The following is a 10357-nucleotide window of genomic DNA, read 5'->3' on the forward strand; positions in this document are numbered from 1 at the left end:
ACAAAAACCTCGGGCAACAGAGGCGACATCTCTGAGCTTCCAGGGGCTACATGTCTTGGCTTTCAAAGAAGCTGTCCCCCTCATTCTCTTTGCAGAAGTGTTTCCCAACATGTTCAGCTTTTCCGTGTTATTTTTTCACTCCTGTAGTTAATAAATTTCTATTGTTTTCTTGTCAATTACTTATTCATTAAAACAAGACTTGCGTGAAATGCAGGAAATCCAGCAAGCCTACAGAGGCTGCCGCACAGCACAGTGGTACAAGAAGTGTGACTACAATGGGACAGCAACCATATCCTTGTCTCCAGCAGCAACACGGGGGTTCCCAGCAAGGAGGACATCTCCTGGCAGGATGGGCAAGACCACATCTAGGGCAGGCCAACAGGCTGCTCCACAGCAGCTAGGAGCCACGGGGCTGTCAGCACCATCAGACATGGCCATGGGCAAACCCAAGGGATAGGGGGAACAAAGGAAAGACCTTCATTATCAAGAAATTCAGATCTTCCTCCCTGAAACAGGAATGGATAGTAGCAACCATATAATTTTTTATTCCTTTTATGTTGCATGAGCTCTGTTAAGCACAGTGAGTTAGGAAGTTAGTTCTGCTCCTACAGGAGTCTCAGGTGAAGGCAACGCAGCTATCCCCCTTGGTAGGGCCCCACAGCAGACCAAGTGCTGCACACCAGGGCAAGCAGCCTTCAGGAGTTCAGTTTCCTACAGGAACAAAATGGAAGATGGGGGAAAGAAGTGTTATTAATCCGTTCTGCAATAGTAAGCCATGGAAATTTGCTGTCTGTTCAAAGTCAGTCTGCTGCACAGCTGGGAACTGATCTCTTATCTCAAGTGCCAGCCTAGTGCCTAGACCACAAAAGCTCTCTTTCCTCCACTCCTTCCACATGCAAATGGAGCATAATTGTATAGGCATGCTTACCATAAACAACTAGAAGAACTTGGCATCATGCTAATGGGATTTTTATTAGCCAAAAATTTCTTTGGTAACCAGGTCAAACAATCACGTTCTCTTTTGTTTCCTGTTATGAAATGAAACTGAAAAAATATGCCACTTAAAAAAATAAAATGAGAAGAAGCCCAACCAGTCCTTTTTTCATAAAGAAAACAATATGCTTAATGCAGAATAAACCACATTTTATGAAAAGAGGTCATCTTTGGGGGGGAGGGAGAGAAACAATTGAAAAGAAAAAAAATGTAGCACAAGAGGGAATTATGAATCTCTTTTTTTTTTTTTTCTTATGGAAAGTATTTACATGTTTATTTTAAGCCTAACATAAATGTAAATATTTTAAACAAACAAAAACACACCAGGGTAACAATAGAGTATTGTTTTTTTTTATGTTGAATAAAAACTGCCAGGACAGTGCATGTATATTTTTAAACATGCTGCTTCAAAAAGCAGGATGCAAGGGATGTTGCATCTTTAATTTTTCTGTTAATTATGGATTGAGCATTGTTGTGAGTCTTGTCCTCAAAACCCAGCTCAGAAAATAAGAGCAGATGCTCATACCCAGGTTTGGCTCATGTGGGAATTGAACAGAACATATTGGTTTATAATTAATGTAATTTGTTGGATTATCTTTTGTGAAGGAGCTAAGGTAAACAACCTTGCAGCATTGTAGTGAAATTCTTCTGTGTTCAGAGCCTCTGTACTTGATGGAGGATGACAAAAAACCTGCCCTTCCTCCTGAATTGCAGGAAGGTTTGGAAATGTCTGTCACATCCAAATGTATTTTAATTAACTCAAAGGAAAGAATTAGGCTACAGACCCTAAAGCAAATTACAAATAGTGTTTAAAACCAGAGCTAGTGATTCCCCAATTGACTATTCTGATTAACAGGATTCTCTTTTCTAGTTGTCTGTAATTTTGTTATGGGACAAAGATGGAGGAATAACATGCTTTTCTGCCCTGAAAACAGTAGCTTTTCTTCAGATAAAATTTACTGATGCAAAAGGCTCCTCCCATGGCTGACATTCTTGTCTGGCTGCACAGTATTTGAGCAAGCATGGCACTATGCAGCAACTCAAAACACACACACGATTATCTAATGTGGCACTTTCCAAAGGACTTTTCTCCAAGAACACTCAGGGTCTTGGTAAGCATTAATGAACAGCCCTTTAGTCTCCAAGAGAAAACAATAAAGAAAAAAGGACAGAAAAGGGGGGAAGGAATTAAACACTGCATTCTTAGGGGTAATAATTGCAGAAATAAGGGCCAACAGCTTGGCTGTGTGTCCCAGGATGATGGCGCTCATCTGACTCCAAACTGCCACAGTAAACCTTAATTTCTCTATTTCTTTGTGTTTCACAGAAGGAACAAAAAACCTGAGAGCAGCACCTTAAGGAGCCAGTTCAGGGTTGATGTCTCTTCAGGACCCCACTGAATCACATGGCTAACTTTTAATCCTTTGTGCGTTTAAGTCCTCCTCCTTCAAAGTCCTCATGAGGTCACCTTGCTGTACCAGCGACACCAGCGTGGTGTCCTCCCCCCATCCCTGCTGCCAGGCAGGAGGGGCTGCTGGCCATGCTGGAAAGCTGGACAGAACTACGGGAAGCTGGCCCACAGCCAGCAGGAGAGGGGATTTTGAGCCAAACCCCCATACCATGCACCTTTTGCCTTAAAGGGCCTCCTTCCACAGCAAGCATCTGTCTCATTTGGGCCTCACGGCTCATATAGGTAACAAGATGCCTTGGGATGTCTGATCTTCTGGAAGAACAAAGAGATCAAAGAGCTTCTCTCAGGCCATTGCTGCCACCCTCACTGATCAGGAGCTGGAGAGACATGCCACCAGCACACAGGAGACAGAGGCTGGTAAGTGAGTAATCTCAGTGCTCTCTTGGGACCTTGCAATAGGGCAAGTCACGGTAAGTACCTCAAGCAGCCTCAGCTGCCTGAAAACATGGCATCTCCTTGAGGCACCTGCCAGCATCCCACAGACAAATGCATACTGGCTTTGGTCACAGTTAAAGCGCTGGCATCATGTCATCTTCCTGAAAACATAGCCTACATCCCAGCTGACAGATAGGCAGGGAGGTAGTTTTAAATAAAAGCAGGAGTACAATGCATTTGGTCTGCTTTTAAAGACAAATAAAAGTAGACATTGAGTGGATGTTGTTTCCTTGGTCAGGACCACCAAGAGTTAGTGCTGCTCATGTTCATTAGCAGGCTCATCCTCTTCTCATTAAAAAGTCTTTAAAAGCAGACATTTATTGTGGCATCAGTCTAATTTGTTTTCAAGTTCTGTGAAGACTTTGAGAGGTTTTCCCAGCTGAGATGCAACTTGGTACTGACCACACTGGAGACAACCTGCCTTTTTTCAACTCTGCCCTCACAGGGAAATGGCACCCCAGAAAGCACATTCATACACCAGACAGTAACACATGAAACAGTTTGTCTGCCAAAGGTGGCGACTCTTAAAATAAGAAGTCAGCTGCTCTTCAAACTGCATATACAGAATATTTGTGGAGAAAGGTCTTTCCTCAATATGTAGTACTTCTGCAATTTTCTGAGAGGCCACAGCAGAGAGTTTGGGACACTCACACACCAAGTTTTAAGTCATAAATGAAGTATATTTCCAGCTCAGAAATGTACATTGCTAATGCGCTACAGGCATAGCTGATACAGTAATAGTTCTGTCCCATATTCACAAGAATGATGTTCACTCACGGGGAACAACAGTCTTATCAGATTGGTAACTTTATCTCAAATATCATGTTCAAATTTTCATATCCTTATAAATTAAGAAATACTAGAATTAAGTGACCAGATGTTCAAGTCTCCTCCACAGCACATTCATTACTAGGCATGCATTTAAGATGCAATGCAAGTCCGCTAGGACTCTGAAGAGGCTCGTTCCTCTTAGTGTCATCTGGGTTTGCTAGCACAATGTCTCCAGCACCTCAGCCCAGAGGAAACTTCTACTGCCACCACTGCCACATCCCAGGACTACTAATGTGCTGCAGTTTTTCCAGCTAGCTCAGAGAAGAGAAAACACCATTTTTTCCTTTCAAGCCAGAGGAGGAGAAAGAGAGCAGAGGGAGAAGATAATGGAGAGGCTGGAGAAAGCTCTTGCTTCATGAGAAAGTTGCTGGTTTATTCAGTCTACCTGTCTCCTTCAGTACCGCACAGCACCACATTCAAAGGGCCAAAAGTCTTACAACTTCATTTAATGCAAGCTTTTGCTCCACTTTGGCCAGTGCATCATCTGCTCAGGGTTTGCTAGTCCTAGCTGCTGAGCCTTGAATCTCTTACCTTTACGATGCCTTTCATCACTGCTGAGAGTGTAAACCCATAACATAAGCTCACGTGCTCTGACACTAGCAGCAGTGAATTGCCTGTGTATAGACACGTGCTCCCTTTGATAATTTACTGGGGTTTTTTTGAAAGACATGGAATGTAACTCTAATATTATTATAATTAATCAGAAACTCAAGAGTAAACATGTCGGTCTATGTAAGTGAGAAACACTGAGTACTGGCCTATAGAGCATCTTAAATCACTTACTACTCTTCCTGTGCTGTTCCAATGCCAACAGAACAACATTCTCTTTTCAAATTCTGTAAAAGAAAAAATATAAACCAAACAGGCTGTTCTCTGGCTGAGACCTTGGATTCTTTGGCACCTAATATAACAACAAAAAAATTAATTTCACATCATACTGGCAATAGCTTATATTAAAATTGCATTCTTGCTGCTTTGACATTACTGTATATGGCTCTTTTTATTCTACATAAGTACTCATGACTGCGGCTATTTTAACTAGCTAGTATTCCCTCCATCAGTTCAATAGGATACATGAGACTAGCATTTTCCTGCTTGTTCACATATCTATGAAAACTGCTCCTCTTTCTAGATTTAGGTTTTTTGCTGTAAGTAAGTGGGCATAGCACAATCCCAATGGACACCCTAAGTGTGACCCTGGCCCTCTCCCCAGTGCTAGTCCTGGGAGCAGATGCTGTTGTCCAAAAGCCTTACAGCTAGGGACAGGCCAGCAGCGAAAGGTCCACAGACAACAGACAGTTCACCCGTAATAAAAGCCTCCCCCTTCTTGTCTCAAGCACAACTAAGGGATGGCAAAAGTCCACAGAAGACCAAAGGAGAGCTCCCGGTGATAAGCATCACTAGGAAAGGGCAAATCAAATTTCCTCCAAGGTACAGAAAGCCAGGGCAGCTGCTCTGCTCTTCATCCTACTGCTCACCCGCCATCACCATTCACAGGAGACATGAATGAGACCAAATAAATGCAATTTTGCCATCCATGCCACAGCAGTCGAAGTGGGGCTGTTCTCTGTATTTTCCAGGACTCTGTCCCACCCCAGCTGAGGAGTTTCAAGTGCCTGGCCATCAAGGGAAACTGTAAGACAGCAACTTTTCCAGGCACTTCACCATTCCTTCTTCCCAGGCATCCCCAGAATCACCTTTTTCCCATGCTTGTTACGTTCTCCTCAAAAAGAGTTAGCATAGATCTGGATCCAGTTTGTAGTCACCCTCCTCCCTCCTTCGGTGGACATGGTCACCTTTGATGCAAATCATTTGCATTGCTGCAAGAATTTGCATCGCCCAAATCCAAAAGGAAGCAGGGATGGATTTCTAGTACAGACACTCTTTACAAAGCCAATACAAGGTTTTACTGCCTCAGCAGATACCAAAAGCGTTAATTACTCACACTGTTTACTATTGGGATTTTGTCAGTATTTGATCCACTGTTGGTTTGCCTTTTCTCCTGGGAGTGGGTGGTGGATAGGCTTTTTATTACAACACTAGCAAGATAATTTTGTATTTACTGAAAATGTAATTATGTCATTTTTAAGTATCATTTATTTGCTGCCTCCATACACTCCACAATGGGACTAGAATTTGGGAAAGCAAAACACATTTATGTGAAAGGGTCATGTCCTCAGAGAAAGTTAAGAAAGAACAGAGAAACCAGCTTTTAACCCCTCTATCTTGGATCCTACTAGTGTGTTAGTAAATAAAGCAGTGGAAGGGGGTGGGAGTGAACCATAGGAATCATTTACTCAGCTGAACTGAGGAGATGAAAGCATCTGGCCCGGTCAAATGGGTTTGTGGTTTTTCACCATAAGAGTTGCCACTTCAGGAGGGTACTGAGTTTTTACTGGAAATTTAACATTTGTAAACCAGAATGTTTTTAGTGGTCTTCAAAACAGAAAAACTGCAAGGCACAAGTTTTGCACCTTGATGTGGTAAATTAGCAGAGAAAATTGAGACTTGAGGAGAAAGCAGTATATATAAAAAGCAGATCACAATGACCAGGGTCACTGCAGTTTTGACTCGTCATCAGAAAGTCACACAAATTAGCTGCAGCCATTCATTAGCATGAGAGCAGTTGTCTCCGTTTGGAGGAGCATGTGTATCTCCAGCAGGAGATAGTGTTTGATTTGCAATTGGCATGCTTGAGCAAGGAAGCTTACATATCATGACCCAGCAAAGGCAGCTATCTCAAAGAGCTGTCCTCAACCCAGAAGTCTAATACAGTGGTCTCCTAAACCACATGCTAGAAAAAAGCAAACCTTATTGTCCTCAAGTTTTTTTCTAAGATTAGACCTGACCTCAAGGGTAATGAAAGTTCAAGAAATGCCATCATGCCCATTTTACAGAAAGGAAAGGATGACATTTGAAAGTCAAAATGTCTGCTTTTACAAATAGGCTTCTTTGAATCCAGCATCTTCACCCACTGAGCAGCTACGTTACAGGCATATTTAAAGTGGCACTGTATTGGACAGTACAGTCTGGAAGAATGCTGTCTCATTAAAAAAGGTCGTCCCAAGTCTGGTACTCCAGCACAGGCATGTTCTGACCATGGTATATTTCTCTTTCGTGAGACCCAGAGCTGGGAACAAACCGTGGCTCTCTTTGGTCTGCAGCATAAGGGAAGAGAGACAAAATCTTGGAGATTAGGATGCCTGGGCCATTTGATATCCTGAAGATTAAAATCTCTGCCTTGAACCCAGTGCAAACCCACGGCAAAACACGCCACTTAATAGACATGCTGTGCTTCCTGCAGTAGCCTGACTTACTGGATTAAATTGCAGCTCTCTTCAAATGCATCAGAATAACCTCACATCCATGGATAAAGTAAAGGTGAACAGTTTAGACATTCAGGAGAATAGCACACAGCTTTTTTAGAAGATTGGGGGCGGGGGGGGTTGCAGCTTTCAGAGCATTCAACATACATATTTTTGCAGACAGTTGCAAACATCAGGAGCAAGCAACATTCAGAAACAGCAGATCAAAGAATCATACCTACTCTATAGGTATGGCAGGCTGCATATAGCATGAGGTGAAACAGTCTCTATGATCTGCAGCACACTGATGAGAGTTTTGATTTTGCGGTGCTCTTAAAAGAAAGATTGGACACTGTGAGAATTTAAAGCTAAAACACAGATTGATTCAGTACTTTTCTCACCCTCCTTGATTATCCTATGAGATAATCATATAAAACACCTTTCCAGAACAATTCAAGTTAGAGCTGTCCTGGGTTCGGCTATACCAGTCATTTTCCTCCTTCTTAGTAACTGATGCTACTAAAACCCAGCTTCACACTTACAGAAACAAAGGAGAACAAGGGGAGGACCTGCCTGCAGAGGACCGTCTACTGAGGAAGCTGAAGAGACTGTTCTACAATAGGAAATAATAGCCATATACAGAACATCCGTAATAAATTTCCTTCAAAATAGGTTTCAACACGATTTCACTTTGCATATGCATATCCCAAAGACCAGCTTTATGCATTCTGCCACTCTGCACATAGGAGAAAAAACACTTTCAAAGAAGACACGGTCTCTGCTCCTGCTTTCAGGAGGTAGCAGCAGTTCAAATGGGAAGAGCAGTGTACACTTAAGCAGCAAATTGCACACAATTATATATTTTCTTAAGGTGCCTTGCATTATTAAAGCCTCTTTAAAGAAAACAAAACTGAACACTGTATAAGTACATGATTGCACAACTAAGCTACATACCAGAACAGAAATGGACAACCATTCTGCTCTTTTGCTCATCCCATGTTAACCAGCACTATACATACAGAAACAGCAAAGCATCTGCAGACACATTTGTCACCATCTTTCAGCTGTATTTCCCCAATGAATTAACAGAGCTACAGAAGTCACAGACCTTGCACCAATTACTCACCAAAATACAATTCCTGATAACCTGATAATGCATGAAAAGCATTCATGCTCAAAATTTGGACATGGCATCACAAATGAGGACAATTCCTGGCCCTACTGTGGGGTTTTGGTTTAAAAAAAGCAACCAAGATGGGAAGATGCATGAGATACTCAGCTAGTGTAAGAGAAAGCAGTTCCACTCACTGAAGACTGGACCACATGTTTTCCTTAAAACAGACCACAAAAAATTACTTAGTACAATCAATTACCCACATCTAACAGGGCAGATTAATGTTGCTGTTTGATTATAACCCCAAGAGTTTGTTTCTGAAATACAAACTTTGACTGTCAGGGAATACAGGAACATAATAGGCTTTTGTCTTTAACAGTAAGGTTCCTGAAGGGGAATAGTGTGATATGTACTCACAACACTATAAAGAGCCTGGAACACGCCCAACTCTATTTTAGGCCCTTGCCTCAGGGTACATCTCTGAGGAAACAGGAAACTTTGGTTTAATACCAAAGCTAAACCTAGACTACAGATCCCAAAGAATTTTCCTCCCCCTCTTCTGCCTCTTTTCCTCGGAGTTTTTCAGATTTTCAGCGCATCTTTTAGCTGGCTGCACTTCTCACTCATGAGGTACCCTCAACACTCTAAAGTATCCCACTACCCCTCCCCAGGGAGCCCTTGGCATGACACTCACGTCCCCCACAGCAGTTGCCTGCTCCAGACTCCAGACACCCCAGCATAGAGCCCCTGCCTGGGGGGTCTGGAGCTTTCCATTGTCAGTTTCTCCTCAGGTCATCCCACTCACAAGTCACTCTGGCTAACAGAGGCCAGCACCACCTGATCAGTCATTGCAGAGGCTCCAGCCATCTCTCCCATGGCAAATCACCCTGTGCCATGGGATAAAAGCTAGTCCACAGAGCAGCTGCCTGAGGAAATCAGTCTATTTTAGTGCTCCCTATGTCACAGCAAACATGAATCTAAATGTACTAAGAGCTGGGCCCTATATGGGTAAGACCTTCAGACTGCTTTTCCCAGGTTCTGAGTCCCCATTCTGTATTGCTCCTCTTTAATCAACAGTCTAGGCCACAGATCAAAGGCAGCAGGGAGACAGACAACCACCGCAACACAACTGATCCACACATGTGAGGTGAGCTTGACACATCAGTTCTTTACATGCATCACAAGTCCAGAGCTGTCAACATACAGCCCCAGATCTGCATGGGCTCAGAGCCCACCATCATCTTAAAATAATCCAGGCTCTCTCTTTTCCTCTCCATTCCTGCCTCATCATAAGCATCCAAATTCGACAATTTTAGGTCTTGTACACATCAGAGAATAAAAGCCATTGTGTATGAGACTGTCTTAAGGCACGGCTGGGAAATAGGACACTGAAGACCTAAGGAACAACCTGTGAATGCTGTAGACACAAGACAATTTATCTGAAGGATCACAAAATCAAATCCCACCCCCAAAATGTCCCTTAAAGCTACACCAGCTAGCTACGATGCCCTTCCCCCATGTGACCCCAATTGCTCTTCTTAATGGATAGATACAACACGGAGCACTTTCCTGGAATGTGATTTAGAAATCGGACTTTTACTGGCTTCAGTGGCAGTTCTGCTCCTAGTAGTCATTCAGTCCAATCCACGATTGTTTGGTTATTCATGTAGATTATTAACTCTCAGATGTTACAACCTTCTGGAGCACGTATATCATTTTCATATGTTCCCCCCTGCCACGTGCACCTACAGAGCATTTGAGCTTACTTTAAACAAATCTGCAGCTGTAACTGGAAAAAAAAGAAAGTATGAATTATTGAAAGTTTAGAAGAAATGTTAATTACTTCCAACCAAGGTCCAAAAGATTTAGTTAAATACTCCTTAGAGTGTATATAGCACATGCAAGAACACTGGCTATTCTCCAAAGGTTTGTATCTGCTAAGCTTAAAAATTCATGTAAGTCTTTAAAATTAATGCTGCATAACCATGTGTATCCTCTAGAACCATAGCAATTACAATAGAAGTGCTTTCATTTGTTATCAAGTGATTTTCATCATAATATGACACTAAATACCAAAGCACTTAATAACTATCCCATTACTATAATGTATTAACGATATTTCCAAATATTTACCCTAGAAGATAAGGTGGTTTTCAGTTCTCACTTCTCTTACAAACATAAACTGTTTGAGAGGTTCTTGAAACAGGT

The 10357-nt window shown here is 42.3% G+C and overlaps 1 long non-coding RNA gene across 1 annotated transcript in view; it reads right to left on the reverse strand.

Moving 5' to 3' along the window:
- Positions 1 to 507: 507 nt before the first annotated feature.
- Positions 508 to 10357, reverse strand: part of LOC133224290 (uncharacterized) — a 67948-nt gene continuing 58098 nt past the window's right edge. The window contains exon 4 of the long non-coding RNA XR_009728826.1: positions 508 to 711. This is a non-coding gene — a long non-coding RNA (uncharacterized LOC133224290). The remainder of the gene's footprint in view (positions 712 to 10357) is intronic.

The sequence above is a fragment of the Neopsephotus bourkii genome, unplaced genomic scaffold (assembly GCF_033783945.1).
Source record: "Neopsephotus bourkii isolate Nb327-2 ecotype Australia unplaced genomic scaffold, CSIRO-AGI_Nbou_v1 NB_196, whole genome shotgun sequence".
Lineage (NCBI taxonomy): Eukaryota > Metazoa > Chordata > Aves > Psittaciformes > Psittacidae > Neopsephotus > Neopsephotus bourkii.